This window comes from Erithacus rubecula, assembly GCF_903797595.1.
Source record: "Erithacus rubecula genome assembly, chromosome: 3".
NCBI lineage: Eukaryota > Metazoa > Chordata > Aves > Passeriformes > Muscicapidae > Erithacus > Erithacus rubecula.
In genome coordinates this window covers 138,068,702-138,094,609 of record NC_136689.1, presented here as the reverse complement: position 1 = coordinate 138,094,609, position 25,908 = coordinate 138,068,702, and the positions used below count along the sequence as shown (strand labels likewise).

General features: G+C 49.6%; 7 pseudogenes across 7 annotated transcripts; 1 reads left to right on the top strand and 6 right to left on the bottom strand.

The window, feature by feature from the left end:
• Positions 1 to 719: 719 nt before the first annotated feature.
• On the bottom strand, positions 720 to 1,064 carry LOC306799303 (feather keratin B-4 pseudogene; annotated as a pseudogene). The gene has a single exon. The product of its transcript is annotated as a feather keratin B-4 pseudogene (transcript).
• Positions 1,065 to 4,359: 3,295 nt separating this feature from the next.
• LOC306800405 (feather beta keratin pseudogene) lies at positions 4,360 to 4,680 on the bottom strand (annotated as a pseudogene). The gene has a single exon. The product of its transcript is annotated as a feather beta keratin pseudogene (transcript).
• Positions 4,681 to 7,369: 2,689 nt separating this feature from the next.
• LOC306800615 (feather beta keratin pseudogene) lies at positions 7,370 to 7,707 on the bottom strand (annotated as a pseudogene). The gene has a single exon. The product of its transcript is annotated as a feather beta keratin pseudogene (transcript).
• An 8,081-nt stretch (positions 7,708 to 15,788) lies between these two features.
• LOC306800433 (feather beta keratin pseudogene) lies at positions 15,789 to 16,132 on the bottom strand (annotated as a pseudogene). Its single transcript has one exon. The product of its transcript is annotated as a feather beta keratin pseudogene (transcript).
• A 2,949-nt stretch (positions 16,133 to 19,081) lies between these two features.
• LOC306800291 (feather beta keratin pseudogene) lies at positions 19,082 to 19,531 on the bottom strand (annotated as a pseudogene). Its single transcript has one exon. The product of its transcript is annotated as a feather beta keratin pseudogene (transcript).
• A 1,936-nt stretch (positions 19,532 to 21,467) lies between these two features.
• Positions 21,468 to 22,049, top strand: LOC306800273 (feather beta keratin pseudogene; annotated as a pseudogene). The gene is made up of 2 exons: positions 21,468 to 21,527; positions 21,719 to 22,049. The product of its transcript is annotated as a feather beta keratin pseudogene (transcript).
• Positions 22,050 to 24,634: 2,585 nt separating this feature from the next.
• On the bottom strand, positions 24,635 to 25,221 carry LOC306800537 (feather beta keratin pseudogene; annotated as a pseudogene). The gene is made up of 2 exons: positions 25,183 to 25,221; positions 24,635 to 24,999 (listed from the first exon to the last, which is right to left on the bottom strand). The product of its transcript is annotated as a feather beta keratin pseudogene (transcript).
• Between the last annotated feature and the right edge of the window lie 687 nt (positions 25,222 to 25,908).

Genomic DNA, 25,908 nt, shown 5'->3' with positions numbered 1-25,908 from the left:
CAAAACTAGAGGGTAAGGCCAGAAGAGAAAACAGCTGGAATACCCTGGGCAAGGCCGACAAGCCTTTTTAAGTGTGAGGTTTATCCCAGAGTAAAAGATGGTGCAGTATCTGTCCTGGGAGTTCCAACATTGAACTGTCCAAGGTTCTGGAAATCCGGCTCTTGCTGACTATGATCGTGCAGAAGGGAATAAAGCAATTGCACTCCAATTGGATAATATGGTTGTTATTTTTGGGGTGGGAGAGTTAGGGAGTCCTGCTGGGATGAGAGTTTGCAAGTGTGTTGGGGAACAAAGAGACTTGAAAATAATCATGAACAAGAGAGTTTTGTTGTATCATTGCCCTTGGTGTAGCAGGTTAAGGACTTGTGTCAGCCCAGAATCCCTGCTTCCCCTGCCAGTCTTGATTGTTACCGGTGGTGATGTGTTTTCTAAGACAGGTGTTGAGACCTCTTTTCATTCGCCTCAGTGACCAGTTTATTCCTGGCATTGTGTTGTGCGAGGAGATGGGAGCTTTGGATTTCATAATGATGAAGAGACATGTCAGGCTTTGATGCAGGAAATCTTTATTGAGTCGGAAAGAAAAAGAAGATACAAGAGAAAGCGTTTGAAGGGATCCAGTGTGAGGCAGAAGGAGGGTGAACTTCAGCCGAGGTGCTTTGCTTGCAGTAGTTGCTGGCAGAGCAGTGGTCTGGTGACTTCAGGAGTGGTGCTGAGAGTCCTTAGCAGTTGTAGCCTCCCCTTCTGCCATAGCAGCCCAGGCCTCCCAGCCCATAGCCCAGCCCGTAGCCAAATCCACGGCCGTAGCCAAAGCCACCAAAGCCACCAAATCCCCCAGAGATGGGCTGTCCCTGGGCATTGAGTTCAGTGCCCACGGCAGCCGAGGAGGTGGATCCAACGACGGTGTTCTGGGGGAAGGAGGTCATGATGGGTCCTGGCAGGGTGACCAGCACAGGGGAAGGGTCAATGATGATGCGGGAGTCCTGGCATTGCAGGGCACAGGGCTCGTTGCAGCTGTTGGCCAGTGGGGTGGGTCCGCAGGGTTGGCAGAGGTCGTAGCAGGCCATGGGTGTGGTGTGGAGGGTCCCTGGAAGAGAGGGGGGTGAGGCAGGGCAGGGCTGTGGGGGTGTGAGGAGGATGATGCAGGAGGGTGAGGGAGTGTGGAGGCTGTTGTGGGACTGTGGGGACGGGTGAGAGTTGGTGAAGGTTGGGCTGAACATGATGGAAGAAAGGGGTGCAGGAACAGGAGGGTTAGGAGTGCAGGAGCAGAAGGGTCACGGGCTTGAGGCTCACCTTGTTGCTGACACCAAAGGAGAAGTTGTGAGGAGAAGTGTGTGAGGGAGAGAGGTTCTGTGCTGGTTTTTATGCAGGTCCTGGAGGGGCGGGGAAGCCTTGACACATGGCCTTGGGGCATTTTGCAGACCAAAATTCTTGGCTGTCCCAGCCTGGTGAGTCATGAGGGGGGGAACATTTTCCTTCCTTGAAGTGTGCCATTTCATGTCCATCTCTTGAGTCTGTGTCCAATTGACCTAGGTGGCGGCTTTCAATCAGGAGTTGGTCTTTAGGTGGAGTTCATTATTAAATGGGTGTAGGACAGCACTGAATAAGCAACCCAAGCCCTGGAGATTTGCAATGTCATCAGCAATGTCATTTTGTGGAACTCGTGTGCTGTGGTTTTTCAGTGCCTTGTGTAGCATGATCTCCTTCTGTGCTGCTGGATGTCCATTAGTCACTGCTTTGAGCCCCGTAATGCTAAGAAAGCTGCTGATGTCCTGGGGAGGTCACTGCATAATATCTTGGAGAGGTCACCGTGCCTGGGAGTGTCTGATGGATCAAAGAAAGCTCATGGTCTTTTGTCTTGAATGGGTAAAGGGAGAGCATTAGGAAAAGAAGAGATTGTTCAGGGTGAACTTGTTCCAGTGGCCTGTCTGGAATTTCTAATTGTACACTGTAACGTACTCTGTCATTGAAATTGTATTCCTTGATATCATTAAGAAACTTATAAAACAAACAAGAAGCTGGTGCTGAGGTAGGTCTGTGACATCAATTGTCTTATTCCACATGAATAGTTTCATAACTTGTATCCTTTAAGGCTTAACAGTGTGTTCCTGTGAGCAATGCCCAATACTTACTAGTTCTGGTCTGCAACTGTCACGGTCCGCCCAATTCAAGAGCGAGTCGCGACTGGTTCTTTTATGGATCTTAGAGCGCAAAAGACACAGCAGGGGACAAAACCAGTTTTCTTCTACAGAAATGCACTTCATTTAGTGCCAACTAAAATGCGAAAGTGGGACAGAGAGAGAGAGAGAGAGAGAGAAAGGGGGGTCGGGATCATAGCTACCAAGACGGGCAGACAAATCCTCATGGAGCCAGCCAGTAGATGTCCGTTGCCATCTGGGGAGATCTTGGGGGTCTGCTTTGCGAAAGTCACTTTTATAGTCCTTTCCCAAAGCGAGTGACTTCTGGCCAAAAGGTGGGAAGATTTATGGACTATTGTATGTGGAGCTCGTTACGCGGGGGAACAGGTGAAAACAGGACTCTTCAAGGCACATCAGACCATCTTTGTTGTGATGAACACACGCGGGTCAGCCCATACTGACCAGTCCATTGTTCTTTCATCTGTGGGAGCTTGTTGAGTAAACTTCCCGTGACTAGTTGTCATGAGAAAACAGTCCTGGTAGATATCACCTGCAGAACAGTCACTTGGGGTTCCTCCCATCCCTGGCCAGCGCAGGCCTCAGGCGAGGGTCGTTGGGCAGAAACAGACGAGAGGCTCGGACGGACTCTCACAGCAACATCATCTTGTTTTCCCTCTCATGTTGCCAGTGTTCATTTTTGTAACTCTGTGATTCCATGTCCTTCTCTGGAGTCTGTGCCCATCTGACTTTGGTGGCAGCTTTTAAGGCAATTATTAGAGGTTGAAGACTGGTGTTGATGGTACATGTCAGGGTGGGGTGAAGACGCTACCAAAGCTTGAGAGACGTGTGTTGTCATTATTGATGTTGCCGTGTGATACTGGTATAATGTGTTTTTTTTGTGTGGGGGGAAGAGGGGCCCCATTCTCTCCCAGCCATGTCAGACATGTCTGGGCTTTGAAGGTGTTCTGAGAGATTTATGAAGGACTCCCAAGCTTCCCAAAGTCTGGTGCTGGTTGATCCGTAGGGGTCATCTCCGCTGGGCTCAGAATGGTCACCATGTGGGATCACACATTTCCGTGCTCTTATTGACACATGGAAAGGAAAACTGCTGAAGGATGAGGAGAATAAGATGGGTGAAAATATACTAAAGGAACCAGCTATGTTCAATTTTCAAAGAAGAGGATTGACATTATTGCACTCTGGAATTGTCTTAATGGACATCATTTAACACCAGTCTTGTCTCCATTTCAACAAGCCAAATAGAAGAGGGAATGGACTTAAATTTCTCTAGTGGAGGTATAGTTTCCTATTAGGGAACTTTCATTCAGGAAAATGCAGGACAACCGAGATACTGAAAGGGCTGGAGAATCTTTCCTAGAGAAGAGGCTGGGAATCCTAGGAGTCAAGGATGGACAGTGGGGTGTCAGCAATGTATGCAACTCCCTGATGGAAGGGAATGATGTCGAAGGAGTCCATATATTCAGGGTAATGTAATCACGCAGGAAAAGAGAGCAAGGACAGAAGTGAAAAGAGATGGAATTCTATGGCCAAAGAATGGGAGAATTTTTCTGTGTGAGGGTGGACAGAGAGCAGAAGTGGTGGTGGAGCCTCTGTCCTGGGAGAGCAAAAGCTGAACTTCCCAGGGGGTTATGGAAATCCTGCACTTGTTAATCTTTCTTGAGCAGAGGAGAATCGAGCACTTGCACTCCAGAGTTCCCACACAAGTGGATGATCCTGTGACACTGCAGAGAGGGTTCAAGAGTCATGCTGGGAAGAGAGTTTGTCAAGTGTGTGCCGCCATGGGGGCACTCTATCAGAGCTGTGCTCAGGAGACCATTTAAGTGTCAAATGCCTTTGGTGTAGCAGGTGATAAGCTTGTGCCATGTTCTGGGAGGTCCTCCCTATCCCATGCTTCCTGTGCTAGTCTTGGTTTATAATGTTGGTGACATATTTGATAAGGAATGTGTTGTGCCCCATTTGCATTCTCTCCAATGCCCTGTCTGGCACTGTATGAGGTGAGGATGCAAGACGAGTGGAATTTACAAAAATGAAAAGACATGTCAAACTCAGATACAACTAAAATTTATTGAGGCAAAAGAATTAAAAGGCATGAGAAAGAAGTTGAAGGGATTCAGTGTGATGTGGAAGTCGGGAGATAATGGGTCAAGGTGTTTTGTTTTCCGAAGCTGTTTCCATTGCCCTGAGCCAGTGATGCCGAAGACCCTTAACAGTTGCAGCCACCCCTTCTGCCATAGCAGCCCAGGCCTCCCAGCCCATAGCCATAGCCCAGGCCATAGCCAAAGCCAAATCCCCCAGAGATGGGCTGTCCCTGGGCATTGAGTTCAGTGCCCACGGCAGCCGAGGAGGTGGATCCGACTACGGTGCTCTGGGGGAAGGAGGTCATGATGGGTCCTGGCAGGGTGACCAGCACAGGGGAAGGGTTGATGATGACACGGGAGTCCTGGCATTGCAGGGCACAGGGCTCGTTGCAGCTGTTGGCCAGCGGGGTGGGTCCGCAGGGTCGGCAGAGGTCGTAGCAGGCCATGGGTGTGGTGTGGAGGATCCCTGGAAGAGAGGGGGGTGAGGCAGGGCAGGGCTGTGGGGGTGTGAGGAGGGTGACGCAGAAGGGTGCGGGAGTTTGGAGGCTGTTGTTGGACTGTGGGGAGGCATGACAGTTGGTGAGGCTGGGGCTGAACTTGCTGGAAGAGAGGGGTGCAGGAGCTGGAGGTTCGGGGTGCAGGAGCAGAAGGGTCAGGGGCTTGAGGCTCACCTGGTTGCTGACACCGGAGGAGAAGGTGTGCGGAGAAGTGTGTGAGGGAGAGAGATTCTGTGCTGGCTTTTATGCAGGTCCTAGAGGGGCGGGGAAGCCTTGACACATGGCCTTGGGGCATTTTGCAGACCAAAATTCTTGGCTGTCCCAACCTGGTGAGTCATGAAGTGGGGAACGTTTTCCTTCCTTGAAGTGTGCCATTTCATGTCCATCTCTTGAGGCTGTGTCCATTTGACCTTGGTGGCGGCTTTGAATCAGGAGTTGGTCTTTAGGTGGAGTTCATTATTAAATGGGTGTAGTACAGCACTGAATAAGCAACCCAAGCCCTGGAAATTTGCAATATCATCAGCAATGTCATTTTGTGGCGCCCGTGTGCTGTGGTTTTTCAGTGCCTTGTGTAGCATGATCTCCTTCTGTGCTGCTGGATGTCGATCAGTCACTGCATTACGACCAGTAATTACCCCATCTAAGGGAGCTTCTGATGACCTGGGGATGTCACTGCATTATATCTTGGAAAGGTCACCGTGCCTGGGAGTGTCTGATGGATCAAAGAAAGCTCATGTTCTTTTGTCTTGAATGGGTAAAGTGATAGGACATGGAAAAGGAGAGGCGATTCAGGAAAAGGAGAGGCTATTCAGGGTGAACTTGTTCCAGTGGCCCTTCTGGAATTCACAACTGTGCATGGTAACGTACTCTGTCATTGAAATTGTATTTCTTGACCTCATTAAGAAATTCATAAAACAAACAAGAAGCTGGTACTGAGGTAAGTCTGTGACATCAGTTGTCTCAGTCCACATGAAGCTTAAATTATTTCGTAACTTGTATCCTTTAAGGCTTAACAGTGTGTTCCTGTGAGCAATGTCCAATACTTACTAGTTCCGGTCTGCAACATCATCTTGTTTTCCCTCTCATGTTGCAAGTGTTCATTTTTGGAAATCTTTGATTCCATATCCTTCTCTGCAGTCTGTGTCCATCTGACTTTGGTGGCAGATTTTAAATGCAATTATTAGAGGTTGAAGCCTGGTGTTGATGGTGCATGTCAGGGTGGGGTGAAGACGCTACCAAAGCTTGAGAGATGTGTGTTGTCATTATTGATGTTGCCGTGTGATACTGGTATAATGTGGTTTTTTTGTGTGTGGTGAAGAGGGGCCCCATTCCCTCCCAGCCATGTCAGACATGTGTGGGCTTTGAAGGTGTTCTGAGAGATTTATGAAGGTCTCCCAAGCTTCCCAAAGTCTGGTGCTGGTTGATCCGTAGGAGTCATCTCATCTGGCACCAGAATGGTCACAATGTGGGGTCACACATTTCTGTGATCCTATTGACACATGGAGAGGAAAACTGCTGAAGGATGAGGAGAATAAGATGGGTGAAAATATACTAAAGGAACCAGCTATGTTCAATTTTCAAAGAAGAGGATTGACCTTATTGCACTCTGGAAGTGTCTTAATGGGCATAATTTAACACGAGTCTTGTCTCCATTTCAACAAGCCATAGAGAAGAGGGAATGGACTTAATTTTCCCTAGCGGAGGTTTAATTTTCTATTAGGGAACTTTAATTCAGGAAAATGCAGGACAACTGAGTCATTGAAAGGGCTGGAAAATTTTTCCTAGAGAAGAGGCTGCGAGGGCTGGGAATCCTAGGAGTCAAGGATGGACAGTGGGGTGTCAGCAATGTATGCAACTCCCTGATGGAAGGGAATGATGTCAAAGGAGTCCATATATTCAGAGAAATGTAACCATGCAGGAAAAGAGAGCAAGGACACAAGTGAAAAGAGATGGAATTCTATGGCCAAAGAATGGGAGAATTTTTCTGTGTGAGGGTGGACAGAGAGCAGAAGTGGTGGTGGAGCCTCTGTCCTGGGAGAGCAAAAGCTGAACTTCCCAGGGTTATGGAAATTCTGCACTTGTTAATCTTTCTTGAGCAGAGGAGAATCAAGCACTTGAACCCCAGAGTTCCCACCCAAGTGGATGATCCTGTGATTCTGCAGAGAGGGTTCAGGAGACGTGCTGAGAAGAGAGTTTGTCAAGTGTGTGCTGCCATGGGGACACTCTGCCAGTGCTGTGCTCAGGAGATCAAGTAAGTGTCAAATACCTTTGGTGTAGCAGGTGATGGGCTTGTGCCATGTTCTGGGAGGTCCGCCCTATCCCATGCTTCCTGTGCTAGTCTTGGTTGCTAATGTTGGTGACATATTTAATAAGGAATGTGTTATGCCACTTTTGCATTCTCTCCAATGCCCTGTCTGGCACTGTATGAGGTGAGGATGCAAGACGAGTGGAATTTACAAAAATGAAAAGACATGTCAAACTCAGATACAACTAAAATTTATTGAGGCAAAAGAATTAAAAGGCATGAGAAAGAAGTTGAAGGGATTCAGTGTGATGTGGAAGTCGGGAGATAATGGGTCAAGGTGTTTTGTTTTCCGAAGCTGTTTCCATTGCCCTGAGCCAGTGATGCCGAAGACCCTTAACAGTTGCAGCCACCCCTTCTGCCATAGCAGCCCAGGCCTCCCAGCCCATAGCCATAGCCCAGGCCATAGCCAAAGCCAAATCCCCCAGAGATGGGCTGTCCCTGGGCATTGAGTTCAGTGCCCACGGCAGCCGAGGAGGTGGATCCGACGGCGGTGCTCTGGGGGAAGGAGGTCATAATAGGTCCTGGCAGGGTGACCAGCACAGGGGAAGGGTTGATGATGACACGGGAGTCCTGGCATTGCAGGGCACAGGGCTCGTTGCAGCTGTTGGCCAGCGGGGTGGGTCCGCAGGGTCGGCAGAGGTCGTAGCAGGCCATGGGTGTGGTGTGGAGGGTCCCTGGAAGAGAGGGGGGTGAGGCAGGGCAGGGCTGTTGGGGTGTGAGGGGTGGTGATGCAGGAGGGTGAGGGAGTGTGGAGGCTGTTGTGGTGCTGTGGGGAGGTGTGAGGGCGTCTGGAGATGAGCGTGCTGGAAGAGAGGGGCCAATGGGGAAGCAGCAGCGGGGTTACAGTTTTGAGGCTCACCTGGTTTCAGGCAGTGGAGTAGAACGTGTGAGGAGATGTGTGTGAGGGAGGCGCAGTCTGGTCCGGCTTTTATGCTGGTCCTGGAGGGGCGGGTCAGCCTTGTCCCAAGGCCTTGTGGCATTTTTTGGGCAATAGTTTTTTTCTCGTTCAGGTTGCTGAGTCATTTTGTGCAGAATGTTTTCTTCCCCACAACTCTGCATGTTATGTCCTGCTCTTGAGTCTGTGTCCATCTGACCCTGGCGGTATGTTTAAAGTGAGATTTGGTATTTGGGAGGTTTGGCATGGAGGCTGTGTGTCAGAGAAACCAGAATACACAATGAAACCTGTTAAAAATGTGGGTGTCATGACCGAGGACATGTTGTGGTACTGGTGTGGTTTTGTTTGCGGGTGTGGTACGAAGAAGGGCTCCATTCCATCACAGTAGTGTAAGGCTGGTCTGGCCTTTGCAGCTGTGTTGTTCGTGATGAGTTGCCCCTTCCATCATGGTCATTCCTCTTTGATGTGTATTTGGGACCAAAAGCTGGTTTTGATGGTGCCTATCAATGGGGGTTGCAATTGTGAGCAATATTTTGGAGGGTCTGGGTGTCATCAGTGATATCGCAGTGTGGAACTCATGGTTTTCGGCATGTGGGTGTGCTGTGAAGAGAGGCCCCAAACTCTCCCAAGTCTTTCAGGCTGGTGTGGACTTTGCATCTCTGCCATGTGTGAACACCTGCTCTCTTCCATTCTATGTGGACAATGGGAGAGTTGCCTCCTGAATGAGTTGGTAGATGATGGAATGGCTGAGGCAGCACTTGGTTGCACCACCAGACAGGAGATCTGGAGACTGAGGGTAAAAAGAATCTCCTATATCTCAAGAGTGGGAAATGAGAAGTTGTGCATCTGGACAGGAATAGCACTTGGCACTGGATCATGCTGTGTGCTGAGAGTGTGGAGAGTGGCTTTGCTGAGCATGACCCTGTAGTGCTGGTGGAGAACAAAGAGACCAGAAGATTGCTCTGGAGCTTTAGTTGCAAAGGCATCATCAGTGCCCAAAATAGTTTCCTGACCATTCTTGTCATGAAGTTGGGAGACGTGGCCCATGCTCTCTTTGAAACACAAATGCGGTCCCATGTAGTTTGGTTTGGGCAGTTGTGGTCTCCCCATTGGAAGATGCCCTTGGACTTAGTGAAACATAACCAGTTCATGGCCAACAAGATTCTAAAGGGGCTGGGAGATCTTTGAAAAATGAGAGACTGAGAGAGCTGTGGATCCCAGGAGACAAGGATGGAGAGGGATATGTCATCAGTGTGTACAAATCCCTGATGGTAAGGAATGAAGATGAGGGATCACAGCCCTCCTCAGCAGGGCACATGCAAATAATAAGATGGCAACAACACAAGTGAAAATTGATTTAATCCCCTGGGCAAGACAGAGAAGCATTTTTTGGTGTGCAGGTGTTCACAGAATGGAAGATGTGATGGAGTTCCTGTCCTGGGAGATCCAAAACTGGAACTGCCCATGGTCCTGGAATTTCTGCTCTTGTTTATCTTCCAAGAAGGGAATGGAATTAAGCTCTTGCTTTGCAGAGTTCCTCACAAAATGTATGATTTTGTGACTGCTTCCTGGGAGAATTTGAGAATCCAGATGGGGAAGATAGTTTGTCAAGTATCTACTGGCATGTATTGGGTTTTCAGAGCCATGAGGAGGGGAGCAATGGTGTGTCATAGTCTTTGGTGTAGCAGGTGATGTGTTTGTGACACGTTCTGATAGGTTAGGCTTGAAACGGAATTCCAGTGCATTCCTTGTGATTACTGGTAGGGACATACATCCTAAGAAATGTGTTCCTATCCTCTTCCCTGTGTGCCAACAGCCGCTTAATGTTTCACACTTTCCTGGATGAGGATGTGAGACAATTTGGAATCAAAAAGAAGAGGAGTCATCTCAGGCTTTGATGCAGGAAAACTTTATTGAGGGAGAAGACAGAAGAGACAAGAGAAAAACGTGGAAGCCATCTTGTTGGAGTTGCAAGTAGAGCAACCGTCATCTAAGGTGCTTTGCTTGCAAGAGGTGTTTCCAGAGCCCCAAGCTGTTGTACCAAAGGTCCTTAGCAGTTGCAGCCACCCCTTCCACTGTAGCAGCCCAGGCCTCCCAGCCCATAGCCAAATCCACAGCCATAGCCCAGGCCAAAGCCAAATCCCCCAGAGATGGGCTGTCCCTGCACACTGAGCTCAGTGCCCACGGCAGCCGAGGAGGTGGATCCGACGGCGGTGCTCTGGGGGAAGGAGGTCATGATGGGTCCTGGCAGGGTGACCAGCACAGGGGAAGGGTTGATGATGACACGGGAGTCCTGGCATTGCAGGGCACAGGGCTCGTTGCAGCTGTTGGCCAGCGGGGTGGGTCCGCAGGGTCGGCAGAGGTCGTAGCAGGCCATGGGTGTGGTGTGGAGGGTCCCTGGAAGAGAGGGGGGTGAGGCAGGGCAGGGCTGTGGGGGTGTGAGGGGTGGTGATGCAGGAGGGTGAGGGAGTGTGGAGGCTGTTGTGGGGCTGTGGGGAGGCGTGAGGGCTGCTGAGGCTGGGGCTGAGCGTGCTGGAAGAGAGGGTCCTAAGCGGAAGAATCAACAGGGTCGAGGGTTTAGGGCTCACCTGGTTTTGGCCGTGGAGGAGCAGGTGTCAGGAGAAGTGTGGGACAGATGATGGCATGGGGTGAGTTTATATGCTCGTCCTGGAGGGGCAGGTCAGCCTTGTCCCAAGGCCTTAGGGCATTTTGGGAGCAGCAGGTTTTTCTTGGCTCAAGTTGGCATGTCATTTTGTGGCGATTATTTTCCACCTCACAATTCGGCATGTCATGTTTTGCTCTTATATCCATGTTCATGTGACCTTGGCAGTGGCTTTAAAGTGAGAGGTTGCATTTGGGAGGATTGCCATGGAAGATATGCGTCAGGGAAACCGGAATATGCAATACGAGCCTAGGAAAAATATGGCTGTCATCACTGCGGTATTTTTGTGGTACTTGTGCGGTGTTGTTTGTGGGTGTGGTGTGAAGTTGCGTCCAGTTCCATTACAGGCGTTTAAAGCTGGTCTGGGCTTTGCAGCTGTGCTGTGCTTGATGGGCTGCCTTTTCCATTGCAGCCATTCCTCTTTTAAAGTGTATTTGAGACCAATAGCTGTTTTTGGTTGTGTGTGTCAATGGGGGCTGAAGTAGGGAGCAATATTTTGGAGAGTCTGGGTGTCATCAGTGAGGTCACACTATGGAACTCATGGTTTTCGGCATGTGGGTGTGATGTGAAGAGGAATCCCAAATTAACCAGGTCTGTGAGGCTGGTCTGAGCTTTGCATTTCTGCGAGGTTTGAGCAGCTGGACTCTTCTATTCTACAGCGAGAGAGTTGCCCCCTGTACAAGTTGATAGATGATGGAATGTCTGAGGCAGCACTTGGTTGTGCCACCAGTCAGTGAGACCTGGAGACTTAAAGCATTAAAGGAATCTTCTGTATCTCAAGAGTGGGAAATGTGAAGTTGTGCATCTGGACAGGAATAGCACTTGGCCCTGCATCTTCCTGCAGGCTGGGAGTCTGAAAAGTAGATTTGCTGAGCGTGGCCCTTGTAGTGATGGTGGAGATAGAGACTACAAGATCGCTCTAAAGCTTTAGTTGAAAAGGCATCATCAGTTCCCCAAGATAGATTTCAGACCATTTCTCCTGTGAAAATGGGAGAGGTGTCCCATCATGTCTTTGGAACACTATCAGGGACCCATGTTGTACAGTTTGGGCAGTTCTGGGCTCCCTATTGGAAGATACCATGGACTTAGTGAAACAAAATGAGTTCATGGCCAACAAGATTTTGAAGAGTCTGGGAGATCTTTGACAGATGAGAGACTGAGACAGCTATGACTCCCAAGAGACAAGGATGGAGAGGGACTTGTCATCAGTGTGTGAAAATCCCTGATGGTAGGGAATGAGGATGAGGGATCACAGCCATCCTCAGTCGAGCACATGTGTAGCATAGTAGGGCAATGACATAACTGAAAATTGATGTAGTTCCCTGGGCAAGGAAGAGAAGTTATTTTTGTTGTGAGGGTGATCACTGAATGGAAGAGGTGATGGAGTCGTTGTTCTAGGAGATCCAAAACTGGAATTGCCCATGGTCCTGGAATTCCTGCTCTTGTTGGTCTTCCTTGAGCAGAAGGGAACGAACCTTTGGCTCTCCAGCGTTTCTCCCAGAATGTATGATTTTGTGACTCTTTAATGAGAGGGTTTGAAAATCCAGGTGGCAAAGAGAGTTTATCAAATGTCTACTGTCATGTAGTGGCTTTTTCAGAGCTATGAGGAGAAGAGCTTTGATGTGTCAGAGCTTTTGGTGTAGCAGATGATGGGCTTTTGACATGTTCTGGTAGGTTAGGCTTCAAACGGGATTTCTGTGCCATTCTTGTGAATACTGGTGGGGATGTACGTCCTAAGAAATGTGTTCCGATCCTCTTCCCCCTGTGCCAACAGCCTGTTAATGTTTCACACTTTGCTCGATGAGGATGTGAGACAATTTGGAATCAAAAAGAAGAGGAGTCATCTCAGGCTTTGATGCAGGAAAACTTTATTGAGGGAGAAGACAGGAAAGACTGCAGAAAAATGTGGAAGGCATCTGGTTTGAGTTGCAAGTAGGGTGACCATCAGCTAAGGTGCTTTGCTTGCCAGAGCCCCAAGCTGTTGCAGCAAGGGTCCTTAGCAGTTGCAGCCACCCCTTCCACCGTAGCAGCCCAGGCCTCCCAGCCCATAGCCAAATCCACGGCCGTAGCCAAGGCCATAGCCAAATCCACCAGAGATGGGCTGTCCCTGGGCATTGAGTTCAGTGCCCACAGCAGCCGAGGAGGTGGATCCGACGACGGTGCTCTGGGGGAAGGAGGTCATGATGGGTCCTGGCAGGGTGACCAGCACAGGGGAAGGGTTGATGATGACACGGGAGTCCTGGCATTGCAGGGCACAGGGCTCGTTGCAGCTGTTGGCCAGCGGGGTGGGTCCGCAGGGTCGGCAGAGGTCGTAGCAGGCCATGGGTGTGGTGTGGAGGGTCCCTGGAAGAGAGGGGGGTGAGGCAGGGCAGGGCTGTGGGGGTGTGAGGGGTGGTGATGCAGGAGGCTGAGGGAGTGTGGAGGCTGTTGTGGGGCTGTGGGGAGGTGTGAGGGCTGCTGAGGCTGGGACTGAGCGTGCTGGAATAGAGAGGCTAGCCAGGAAGAAGCAGGAGGGTCAGGGGCTTGAGACTCACCTGTTTTTTGGCAGTGGAAGAGAAGTGCGTGAGAGAAGTGTGTGAAGGAGAGAGGCATTGGGTGAGTTTATATGCTGGTCCTGGAGGGGCGGGACAGCCTTTTCCCAAGGCCTTGGGGCATTTTGGTGCAGCAAGATGCCGAGTCATTTTGTGGGGATTGTTTTCCACCTCACAACTCTGCAGTGTCATATCCTGCTTTTGAGTCCTTTTCCATCTGACCTTGGAGGCATCTTTAAAGTGCGAGTTGGTGTCTGGAATATTTGTTTGGAAGATGTGTGTCAGAGAAACCAGAATTTATAAGAGCCTAGGAAAAATACACGTGTCATTACTGTGGTGATTTTGTGGTATTTGTGTGGTTTAGTTTATAGGTGTGGTGTGAAGAGGGGCCTAATTCCACCGCAGTTGTGTCAGGCTGGTTTGGGCTTTGCAGCTGTGTTGTGCTTGATGGGCTGCCCCTGCCATCATGGTCATTCCTCCTTTGAAGTGCGAGTATTTGGGACCAAAGTCTCGTGTTTATGATGAATGCTGTAATATATGATATGTTATAATTTGTGTTAGTTCGTAAATTAATGTAGAACAAATAATGTTTGCATGAACAAAATAATTAAAACTCGGAAACCAGAAAGAAAACCGCGGACAAAGGGACACAGATTGCATCGCAACATTATGACCGCCAACAAAAGCTGAAGAGCCTGGATTAACAAGCAATAGATGTAGCCCCAATGGAGATGTCTCTCTTGGAAACTGTCCAGGGAACACCCAAGTGGTGAGTGCCCGACAAGCACTGGTGATTAAGATAACCAGAGCCATCAGGAAAGATACATCTCAATACCGGCTTCCTGTAAACCAAGACCTACCATCAGAATTCATCGTCTCCCAAAGTATGGTTTTGTCCAGGCCAACACAGGGAAAGAAAACTACATGAATATGTGGAACAACGAAAGTAAAAAGTATCTCTGCTCCAGGCTAGGAAAAACTGTATAAAAACTGGACTGACCAAGGTGGTTTTATGAACATTGGGGGATCCAAAGTGATAGAGTTCGGATCAGAGCATGTTCACCCGGTGCCAATCCTGGGGTTGGCATTGTCCTTTGTGCTTGTGGCTGTCTCGAACCAAATTACGGTTGTGAAATAAATTGTCGCTTATTTTGATTATATTTAATTCGGCTGAATCTCTTTATTACCTATAACAATGTTAAAGGGGATTGGAGACTTGATCAAGATTTTAGAGAGCTGTGGTGCCATCAATGTTGTCAACATGTATAACTCATTGGTTTATAGACGTGTTGTGAAGAGGGGCCCCACACTATCCCAGGTATGTCAGGCTGGTCTGGGCTTTGCATCTGAGCCAGACGGGAACACCTGGACTCTTCCTTCCATGTGGGCAGTGGGAGAATTGCCCCTTCAGTGAACTGTCAGCTCATGGAGTGTCTGAGGCACTACTTGTTTGTGGCACTAGTCAGAGAGACCTGAAAAATGAGGCTAAAAGGAATCTCATGCATTTTCAAGAATGGGAAATGTGAAGTTCTGAATGTGCACAGGAATAGCACTTGGTCCTGGGTCATGCTGTGAGCTGAGAGTGTGAATAGCAGCTTTGCTGAGCATGGCTCTTTTAGTAGTGGTGGAGAACAAAGAGATGACAAGATTGCTCTGAAGCTTTAGTTGAAAAGGCCTCATCAGTGCCCAAGATAGATTTCATGCCATTCTTGACATGAAGTTGGGAGAAGTGGCCCATCCTCTCTTTGGAGCACTAACGGGGTCCCACATGCTGCAGTTTGCTCAGTTCTGGGCTCCCAAAGGAAGATGCCCATGGACTTGATGAAACATGACCGGCTCTTGGCCAACAAGATTCTGAAGGGGCTAGGACATCTTTGACAGATGAGAGACAGAGAGCTGTCAGTCCCAGGAGACAAGGATGGAGAGGGACATGTCATTAGTATGTGAAATTCAGATGTAATTCATCGGAATAGAGTGCCTTCTGTACTACCCTTTCAACCTGTCTTCCAAAAACTGTGGCCACTGAATGGAAGAGGTGATGGAATCCTTGTCCTGGGAGATCTAAAACTAGAACTGCCCATGGTCCTGGAATTCTTGCTCTTCTAGATCTTACTTGAAAAGGGAATGAACCTCTTGCTCTCCAGAGTTACTCCCAAAATGTGTGATTTTGTGACCATTTCCTGGGAGGGTTTGAGAATCCAGCTGGGGAAGAGAGTTTGTCAACTGTCTACTAGCATGTAGTGGGTTTTTCAGAGCTATAAGCAGGAGAGCATTGGTGTGTCAAAGCCTTTGGTGCAGCAGGTGATGATCTTGTGACATGTTCTGCAAGGTCACACTTGAACCCGGCTTCCTGTGCAAGACTTATGACTACTGGTGGGGATATACGCCCTAAGAAATGTGTTCTGGCCTATTTTCCCATGTGGAATGGCCTGTTAAGACCTCAATCCTGTGCTGAATGAGGATGTGAGACAACCAGAAAAAAAAAAAAAAAGGGCAGACATCTCAGGTTTTAAAGCAGTAATAATTTATTGAGGGAAAAGACAGAAGAGACAGAAGAAAAAACCAGAAGGATTTTGTTCGAGTTGCAAGTAGAGCAACCGTCAGCTAAGGTGCTTTGCTTGCAGGAGATGTTGCCAGAGCCCCAAGCTGTTGCAGCAAGGGTCCTTAGCAGTTGTAGCCACCCCTTCCACCGTAGCAGCCCAGGCCTCCCAGCCCATAGCCATAGCCCAGGCCATAGCCAAGGCCAAAGCCAAATCCCCCAGAGATGGGCTGTCCCTGCACACTGAGCTCAGTGCCCACGGCAGCCGAGGAGGTGGATCCGACGGCGGTGCTCTGGGGGAAGGAGGTCATGATGGGTCCTGGCAGGGTGACCAGCACAGGGGAAGGGTTGATGATGACACGGGAGTCCTGGCATTGCAGGGCACAGGGCTCGTTGCAGCTGTTGGCCAGCGGGGTGGGTCCGCAGGGTCGGCAGAGGTCGTAGCAGGCCATGGGTGTGGTGTGGAGGGTCCCTGGAAGAGAGGGGGGTGAGGCAGGGCAGGGCTGTGGGGGTGTGAGGGGTGGTGATGCAGGAGGGTGAGGGAGTGTGGAGGCTCTTGTGGGGCTGTGGGGAGGCGTGAGGGCTGCTGAGGTGTGAGGGCTGGCAGAGAGGGGTCAGGGGTGCAGGAGCAGGAGGTTCAGGGTTTGAGACTCACCTTGTTGTCAGGAGTAGCAGTAGGGGAAAGTGTCAGGTGAAGTGTGTGAGGGAGAGGGACTCTGGGCTGGGTTTTATGCTGGTCTTGGAGGGGTGGGACAGCCTTGTCCCATGGCCTTGGGGCATTTTGAAGGCTGCAGCTCTTGCTTCGTGAGTCATGATGTGGGGAGTGTTTTCCTGGTTTCAGTTCTTCAATTCCATGTTCTTCCCATGAAGTTTTGTTCATCTGACCTTTTTTGCAGCTTTAAAAGAAAAGTTGTTGTTTGGGTGGATTTGATTGTTCAATATGTGGTAGGGAGGGCTGAATAAGCAATCAGAGCCATGGAGATTTGCAATGTCATCATTGAGGTAATTTTGTGGCACTCATGTGCTGTGGTTTGTGGGTTCTCTCTAATGACTCCGTACATCTTCTGTGCTACTGGATGTCCATCTGTCATTGCATTGCACTCAGGAATGCTGAGTGAACTGGTGATGTCCTGGGGAGGCCACTGCAAGAGCTTGGAAAGGTGCTATTGCCTAGGACCAGTTTCTGATGAATGAAAGGGAGCTCATCCTCTTGTGTCTTCAGTGGGATGAAGTGACAGCTTCTGGAAAAGGTGAGGCTATTCAGGCTGAACTTGTCCCATTTCTCAGGTCCTTTGGGATTTCTCAACTTTACATGACAACATACTCAGCTAATTGAAGTGTGTATTCCTTGACGTCATTCAGAAGTCTTAAAAACAAACAATAAACCTGTCCCTATCCCTTTTTCCCCCCGAGCCTGTTCTGTGACATGACTTCACGGCATGAGGTATAACTTCTAAATCTTTATATTTTGTTCCTGCAAGCAAAAACAACAAAAAAATTACTAACTTGCACAGCAAGCTCCTTTTCCCTTTTCTATCATGATGTGGATATTTCTTTATGGAATTCTATTATTCCATTCCCTGCTCTTGGCTTTTTTTCCTTCTCACCTTGGCAGCTGCTTTTAAGCGTGAGTGGATATTTAGGAGGATTTGCCTGGAAGGTTCATGTCAGGGAGGGCAGAATAAACAACCCAAGCATTAGAGCAGTAGTGTGTCATCAGTGAGGTCACTGTGTCACATCCATGTGATATGGTTTGTGGATGTGTTTTGAAGAGGTGGCCCAATCCCTGATAGATTGGTCAGGCTGTTCTGGGGTTTGCAGATGTGCTGAAGGTGTTGCCTCTTCCCTCACATTTCATCCCTCCCAACCTTAATCCCATCTGGCTAAGCCTGACACTAGACCTGATCTTTCCTATTGACTGTGCTCTGTGAAGTGTCTTGGTACCCCTCTTGCCATTAAAGTTTTGATACCTGGGGCCTTTTGGATTTTTATATGGGCTGTGTCCCAAAACATGAGGCCACTTGTGATTGCCAGAAAGACGATTTGCAGGTTGGTTTCCCTGGGTTGTTGAAGCCGAATATTGCATGATCCTCAACAACTCAAGCAAGTCCAGGTTGTGTCAGTGTACAGTGGGGTGGCCTGAAAAAGGTCTGAAGGGCTGGACCCAGAGGTTTGTGGTCAATGTCACAAAGTACAGATGGCAGCAAGTCCCCAGTGCTGTAGCCCAGAACTTGGATCCACTGGGCCAACATAGAAAATCTCCCACGTGCTGGATATCTGATGGGATTCTGTTAGGGCAGAATGGGTTCTGCCAAGGTCTGTTTGTTGGGAGAAGTCACCCCTGGCAAGAAGGAATGCCTGGGTATCAGTTAGAAGAACTGTTTCCATCTCTGAAAAAGCCTTTGTTCTGTCGTTGTGGTTGAGAAGAAATGGAACAGGAGGTGTCCCTGTGTGGTAAAAGGGATCTCAAGTATCCAGGTTAGGAAAGGTGCATGACCAAGCAGGGAGAAGTGAGTTTTCTGCTCAGCACTGATGAGATCCCCCATGAGGAGTTGTGGGCAGTCCAGGCATTCCCAGTGTGAAAATGAAGTAGATTTAGTGAATCCAGAACAGTAGAACAACAGGACTCCAAAGGGGTTGTAGAATCATTTCTAGAGGATAGGCTCAGAAAGCTGAGACTCACAGTGCTCAAGGATGGATGGGAGTGTGTCATCAGTGTGTGCAAATTCCTGACAGCAGGAAATGACAGGAAGGACTCCGGCTGTTCACAGCAATGCACACATGCAGGAAAGAGGGCAAAGGCCCAGGTGAAAACAGATGGAATTCCATGGGTAAAGAAGGCAAGAATCTTTCATTGTAATACTGGTCAGAGAGTAAAAGAGGTGGTGGAGTTTGCCCAGGGAGAGCCAAATGTTAACTGTCCATGGTGCTGGAAATTCTGCTCTCTCTGAGCAGGGCAGTTGAAGCTCTTGCACTCCAGGATTCCTGCCCAAGTGGTTGATGTTGTTCCTCTGTTTGCTGGAAGAGTTCCAGAGACCTGCTGGGAAGTTTGTCAAGTGTGTGCTGGCATGGAAAGACTTTACCAGAACTGTACCCAGAAGAGCATTGATGTGTCCCAGATTTGGTGTATCAGTAAGGTGTGTGTGACATATTTTGGAAAGTGTCCCCTCCTGCGCTTCCTATGCCAGACTTATGAGATGTTTTTACAAATTTGTGAGGGAAGGTGTTGTTGCTCTGTTCCATGTACCCCAATGTCTTGTTGAGTGGCGGAATGTGCTAGGTGAGGATGTCAGGCCACTGGAATTGAAAAAGAACAGGAGGCATCTCAGAGTATGATGGAGGAAAATTTTATTGAGGGAAAAGAATGAAGAAAAAGAAAGTGGAAGGAATCCAGTGTAAGCAGCAAGTACAGGGACTATCAGCCTAGGAGATTATCTTGCAGGAGTTGTTGCCAGAGCCCCAAGCTGGTGGTGTAAAAGAGTGGTGTGGGTGTCCCTCAGCAGTTGTAGCCACCCCTTCTGCCATAGCAGCCCAGGCCTCCCAGTCCATAGCCAAATCCACGGCCATAGCCCAGCCCATAGCCAAAGCCACCAAAGCCACCAAATCCCCCAGAGATGGGCTGTCCCTGCACACTGAGTTCAGTGCCCACGGCAGCCGAGGAGGTGGATCCGACGGCGGTGCTCTGGGGGAAGGAGGTCATGATGGGTCCTGGCAGGGTGACCAGCACAGGGGAAGGGTTGATGATGACACGGGAGTCCTGGCATTGCAGGGCACAGGGCTCGTTGCAGCTGTTGGCCAGCGGGGTGGGTCCGCAGGGTCGGCAGAGGTCGTAGCAGGCCATGGGTGTGGTGTGGAGGGTCCCTGGAAGAGAGGGGGGTGAGGCAGGGCAGGGCTGTGGGGGTGTGAGGGGTGGTGATGCAGGAGGGTGAGGGAGTGTGGAGGCTGTTGTGGGGCTGTGGGGAGGCGTGAGGGCTGCTGAGGCTGGGGCTGAGCAGAGAGCAGTCAGGGGTGCAGGGGACAAGGCCAGGAGCATCAGGGGTTTGAGACTCACCTTGTCAGAACAGGTGCAAGAGGAGATGTCTGAAGAAGAGTGTGAGGTAGAAAAGCACTGGGCTGGCTTTTATGCAGGTCCTGGTGAGGTGTGGCAGCCTTGGCCCCTGACCCTGGGGCAATTTTTAGGCAGCAACTCTTGCCTGGCTGAGTCATGAGGTGGGGAGTGTTTTCCTTCCTGATGCTTTGTAATTCTTTGTCCTTCCCTTGAGGCTGTGTCCATTTGACCTTGGCTGCAGATTGTGATTGGGACAAATAGATGCAAATGGATTGGTAGTGGTTTTGTCTCAGGAATTCATAAAATGCAGACAAATCCTACAGGAACTTGTGTGTTGTCTAATGTTTTCAGTTAAACTCCAGCCATTCCTTCTGGCCAAACCTACTTCTCTGCAGCCTGGGATATGGTCGATGTTCTGGGCTAAAATTTTTTAAATGAATCATGAGGTGGCCATGTACCCTCCCAAACTACAGCAGTTACCCAGATAGGACTAGGAAAGAAATACAAGTAGATTGAAGGAATTTATCCTCCTGTTCCACAGCACTGTTGGGGCTCCACAGAGGAATGAGGACATGGGCGTGGTCAACCAAGAGCAGTGCAGGAAGACCATGACATTGATAGCAGTGGAGTTTCCTTAAGATGAGGAGAAGTTGAAAGAGCTGGAATTTCTTCCAGGCAGGAGGCAAGAATGCAGATAGGACACGTTGTCAACATGCTGTGGAATGACCTCAGTGATGACACCCCAAATCTCCTAATCTATGGTTTAATTTTCTACATGTCATGACATACACAAGCAACCACACCACCTTGGTTTCTCATTTGTGCAACTAAAACTTACCACCAAGGTCAGACGGAGATGGCCTCAGGAGCAGAAGGAGAAATTGCACAATTCCACAGAGAAACAACTGCTCCATGACGGAGGAAGAAAGAGGAGGTCACTGGCTGTCCGTTAGTAATTACTGGGTTTTGCTCACAGGAACAACACATTAAGACTTTCAAATTATAGGTTATGAAAACCTGTGGCTTGAATGCAGAAAAAAGGAATTGATGTCACAGACCAGCCTGGGAAAAAAGAGATCGGGCCTCATTTATTGTTTATTTGATTTCTGAATGAGGTCAAAGAATACATTTTTAATTACAGAGTATATTGCCATGTAAATTTCAAAATACAAGTAGACTGTAACAACTTCAGCCATGAATTGCCACTCATTTTCCAGATCTTCTTTCTTGATACCATTGAAGACATAAAAGAGAGGAGCTCTCTTTTCTCAATCAGGAAGGGCTGTCAGGCAATGTAACCTTTCCAAGCTTCTTGCAGAGTGACCTCCCCAGGACATCAGCAGCTCCCTCAGCATTCCTGGCTGTAACACAATGAGTGATGGACATCCAGTGGCAAAGAAGGAGACCAGTCTTCACAAAGCACCCACAAACCACAGCACATGACTGCCACAAAATGATCTCACTGATGACATTGCAAATCTCCAGGGCTCTGCTTCTTTATTCAGCCCCGTCTTACACACATTTAATAATGAAATCCACCCATATACCAACTCCTGATTGAAAGCTGCCACCAAGGTCAGATGGACAGAAACTCAAGAGCTGAGGATGGAATTGCAGAGTTCTGGTAAGAAAAACACTCCCCACATCATGACTCAGCAGGCTGGACCAGCCAAGAACTGATGACTTGAAAAATGACCTAAGGCTATGGGACAAGTCTGCCCCACCCCTCCTAGAATGGCATATAAGCTCACCCAGTGCCTCTCTCACTCACACACTTCTCCTCATACCTTCTCTTCCTGCTCCTGCTGACAACAAGGTGAGTCTCAAGCCCCTGACCCTCCTGCTCCTGCACCCCTGACCCCTCTCTTCCAGCACGCTCAGCCCCAGCCTCAGCAGCCCTCACACCTCCCCACAGCCCCACAACAGCCTCCACACTCCCTCACCCTCCTGCATCACCACCCCTCAAACCCCCACAGCCCTGCCCTGCCTCACCCCCCTCTCTTCCAGGGACCCTCCACACCACACCCATGGCCTGCTACGACCTCTGCCGACCCTGCGGACCCACCCCGCTGGCCAACAGCTGCAACGAGCCCTGTGCCCTGCAATGCCAGGACTCCCGTGTCATCATCAACCCTTCCCCTGTGCTGGTCACCCTGCCAGGACCCATCATGACCTCCTTCCCCCAGAGCACCGCCGTCGGATCCACCTCCTCGGCTGCCGTGGGCACTGAACTCAGTGCCAGGGACAGCCCATCTCTGGGGGATTTGGCTTTGGCCTTGGCTATGGGCTGGGGGGCCTGGGCTGTGCCTATGGCAGAAGGGGCGGCTACATCTGCTAAGGACCCTCAGCACCACTCCTGACCCCATACTCCCGCTTTGGGGCAGGAAGTCTAAATGATCATCTGGCAAAACTGCTCCAACCAAGGGACCTCGGCTGATGGTGAAACCAATTTCACTTCAGCCTGGCTCCATTTCATTTGCTGTTTATGGCCTTTCACTCTTCTACCTCAATAAAGTTTTCCTGTATTACATCTTAAATGAGTCTTTCTTCTTTCTGATCTTCTGATCCCAAGAGTCTTCCAGTCTCACTCAGCACTAAGTCAGGGTTCCAGAATCCACTGGGGTGGCTGAGACAGTAATCCAAGACCTCTTTTAGGTTTTATTACCCCATTCTACTATGAACTGGTTCATTTTGCTCTTCCAATGAATCCCACAAATGCTTCAGTTCCTTTCTGACAGACCTGGATACAGTAAGGCAGATCTATCCCTGCCTCTGGCACAAGCTTCTCTTGGTGGTGTGTTCACTATGGCTCGACACCAGTTATTTCTGTTTCTCATCATCTTCCAGGGTCATCTACAGTTCTGATGAAGCAGGACCATGTTTTCCTTTTCTTTGGGTGCTCATAGTTCAACACAGATCCCTGGTCTGTGGTAAAGGAGGGTGAGATTCCCCCACTCTTTTATGCTCACCACGTTAGGGGGATGAGCCCTGGATAAGAGGGGTTTCTGGTCTGTGAGTGCATATGCCTGGAGCACATCCAATTCTTCATCCACCAACACTCCAAATCCTTCCCTTGGGGCTGTTCTCAATCTCCTCATCACCCAGCCTGTATCCTGCAGGTTTGGGATTGCTCCAATCCAGTTGCAGCTGATTCTGACCCTCTGCTCTGCTCTGGTGATATTGGATAACTGTTAATTTCTGGGTTACTGGGAACAAGGAAGACAAGTCACTGTTGGGGAAGATCAAGAGTATGGCCTTGAGGATGATCTGTGGCTAAAGATTTGGGACAGCCTTGTCTCCTGACATTGGGACATTTTCCAGGCAGAAGCTGTTGCCTGGCACAGCCTGGTGTCACATGAAGTTGGAACACTTTTAGTTCGCACAACTCTTAAATTCCACATTTTCCTTTTGAGGCCATATCCATATGAGCTTGGCCATAGCTTTAGTGGGTTGGTATTGGTTCCATCATGGGTGGATGAGGGAAGGTGGACAAATATCCAGTACCTGGAAATGTGCAAAACATTTGTTCCTGTGTCAGAAAACATCCTTGTGTCTAAGCTGGAGAGATGTGGAGTTGATGGCTTGGATAAGGAATGAGCAGGATGATCTCACTCAAAGAGTTGTGCTCAATGGCTCCATGTCCCTGTGTAGAGAACAGGGATGAGTGGTGACCCAAGAGTCTCGTGTTGCAACCATTACCACGTCCCAACTTTCCCAGGGACATGGAGAGTGCAATTGTGTGTCCCCTCAGCAAGAATGTGAATAACAGTAAGGTAAGTGGTGTGGTTGATTGTTTGGAGAGAAGGGATGGCATCCAGAGGGTTCTGGACAATCTGGGAAGATGGGCGGGTGTGCAGCTTATGAAGGTCAACAGGGCCAAGAGGAAGGTCCTGCACCTGCATTGGATCCATCTCAGTAATGGATGTTGGATGAACAATGAGTAAATTAAGAGCATCCCTGACAAGAAGGACTTGGGGTGTGGGTGGATAAAGGATTGGAGATGTCCTGGCCATATGAATAAGTTGAGCAAAAATCTCCCATGTCCTGGGACTGTTCCCACAGGGTGGGCAGCACATTCTTCCCTCTTCTGCACTCTGAAGAGACCAGACTTGTGTGTTCCTCTCTGAGGACAGAATAAAAGGGAAGACATGGGCCTGCTTGAACAGATCTGTGAATGGCCTTAGGAGATGATGAGGGTCTGGAGGCACTGGTGTCCAGCAAAGTGAGCACACCATGCAGGATGTCCTTGTGTAAGAGTCACATATAGACCTGCATTAGTGTATCCAGGTATGTGTTCAAAGAGATGAAATGTTATTGTGATGCACAGGAAAAGGGAAGTGTCTTTGCCAGCATTTAATGTAATTCACAAAATAATTCCTACTAGAGGTTTTGGAGCACTTTCTCAACAACCCCAATAACCTCAATGTTGGCTTAGTTTCAAAGAGTCCAGGGAGAAGAAAGAAGAAGGAGTCTTCTCAGGTTCTGATGCAGGAAAATTTTATTGAGGTAGTACAGTGAAAACTCAGAAGCAGCCAGGACATGTGAGCTGGTCTGAGGTGCAAGTAGGGCAACCATCAGATGAGGTCATTCACTTCCAGATGGTTTGGGCAGAGCATCAAGGCCTTCCTGCACCACAGTGGGAGCAGCTCAGCAGAGATGCCCAAAGCTTTCTGGCTTGAGAGAAGGCATTTGCAGCAGAGGTGAATGCACAGAGTTGAAGGGGCAATGCAGAGCACAGAGTGGGAGAAAACGAGAATGGAGAAGGGCCATGTTTGCAGGCCTGGCCCCTTGGCTTGGTGCCCTGAGAGCAGGAGCTGGAAGCTCTGAGCCCATTTGAGAGCCTTGGCTGAGAGAGGTGTAATCAATGCCTGGCGGGTGTTCCAGGGAATGGGTGGTTGGTGTTAGGAGTGGTGATGAGGGTCCTTAGCAGTTGTAGCCACCCCTTCTGCCATAGCAGCCCAGGCCTCCCAGCCCATAGCCAAATCCACGGCCATAGCCCAGCCCATAGCCAAAGCCACCAAAGCCACCAAATCCCCCAGAGATGGGCTGTCCCTGCACACTGAGCTCAGTGCCCACGGCAGCCGAGGAGGTGGATCCGACGGCGGTGCTCTGGGGGAAGGAGGTCATGATGGGTCCTGGCAGGGTGACCAGCACAGGGGAAGGGTTGATGATGACACGGGAGTCCTGGCATTGCAGGGCACAGGGCTCGTTGCAGCTGTTGGCCAGCGGGGTGGGTCCGCAGGGTCGGCAGAGGTCGTAGCAGGCCATGGGTGTGGTGTGGAGGGTCCCTGGAAGAGAGGGGGGTGAGGCAGGGCAGGGCTGTGGGGGTGTGAGGGGTGGTGATGCAGGAGGGTGAGGGAGTGTGGAGGCTCTTGTGGGGCTGTGGGGAGGCGTGAGGGCTGCTGAGGCTGGGGCTGAGTAGAGGGGGGTCAGGGGTGCAGGAGCAGGAGGGTCAGGGGCTTGAGACTCACCTTGTTGTCAGCAGGAGCAGGAGGAGAAGGAGTGAGAAGTGTGTGAGGGAGAGAGGCTCTGGTCAGCTTTTATTCTGTTCTTGGAGGGGTGGGACAGTCTTGTCCCATGGCCTTGGGGCATTTTGCAGGCAACAGTTTGGCCCAGCCTGATGAATCATAATGTGGGTCATGTTTTCTTTCCTGATGTTCTGTGACTCCATGCCCTCCCCTTGAGCCTGTGTCCTTCTGACCATGGCGGCAGCTTTTAAATGGGAACAGTACAGGCAAATGTTTTCATATTGTTTTGTCTCAGGAATGTGGAAGATGGAAACAAAGCCCACAGGAATTTGGGTGTTTTCTCCTGTCTTCAACTGACCCCCAGACATTACTGCTCGCTACATCTGTTTCTATGGAATCCAGGATATGGTTGCTTTTCTCGGCTGAAAATTCACATTGTTGTTTCCTGTCAAAATTTTTGACCCCTGAACCCTCAGGTCTTTCTCTGTGGAATTGCTCTCTAGGAGTTTCTCTCCCAAGCTGTTCTCACATTTGGGATTGCCCCAGTGCAGGTGCATGACCTTGAACTTGGCGTTCAAAGCCATGAGGTTCATATGTTCTCAAGATTCCAGTGTCCCCTATGTTGGGATCTCTTGTTCTTGTGTCAATTGCACTGCTCAGCTTCCTGGCATCTGCAAACATTCTGAGGGACTCTGAGGTTTCCTAGGTTGTTTATTGTTTCTTATCTCA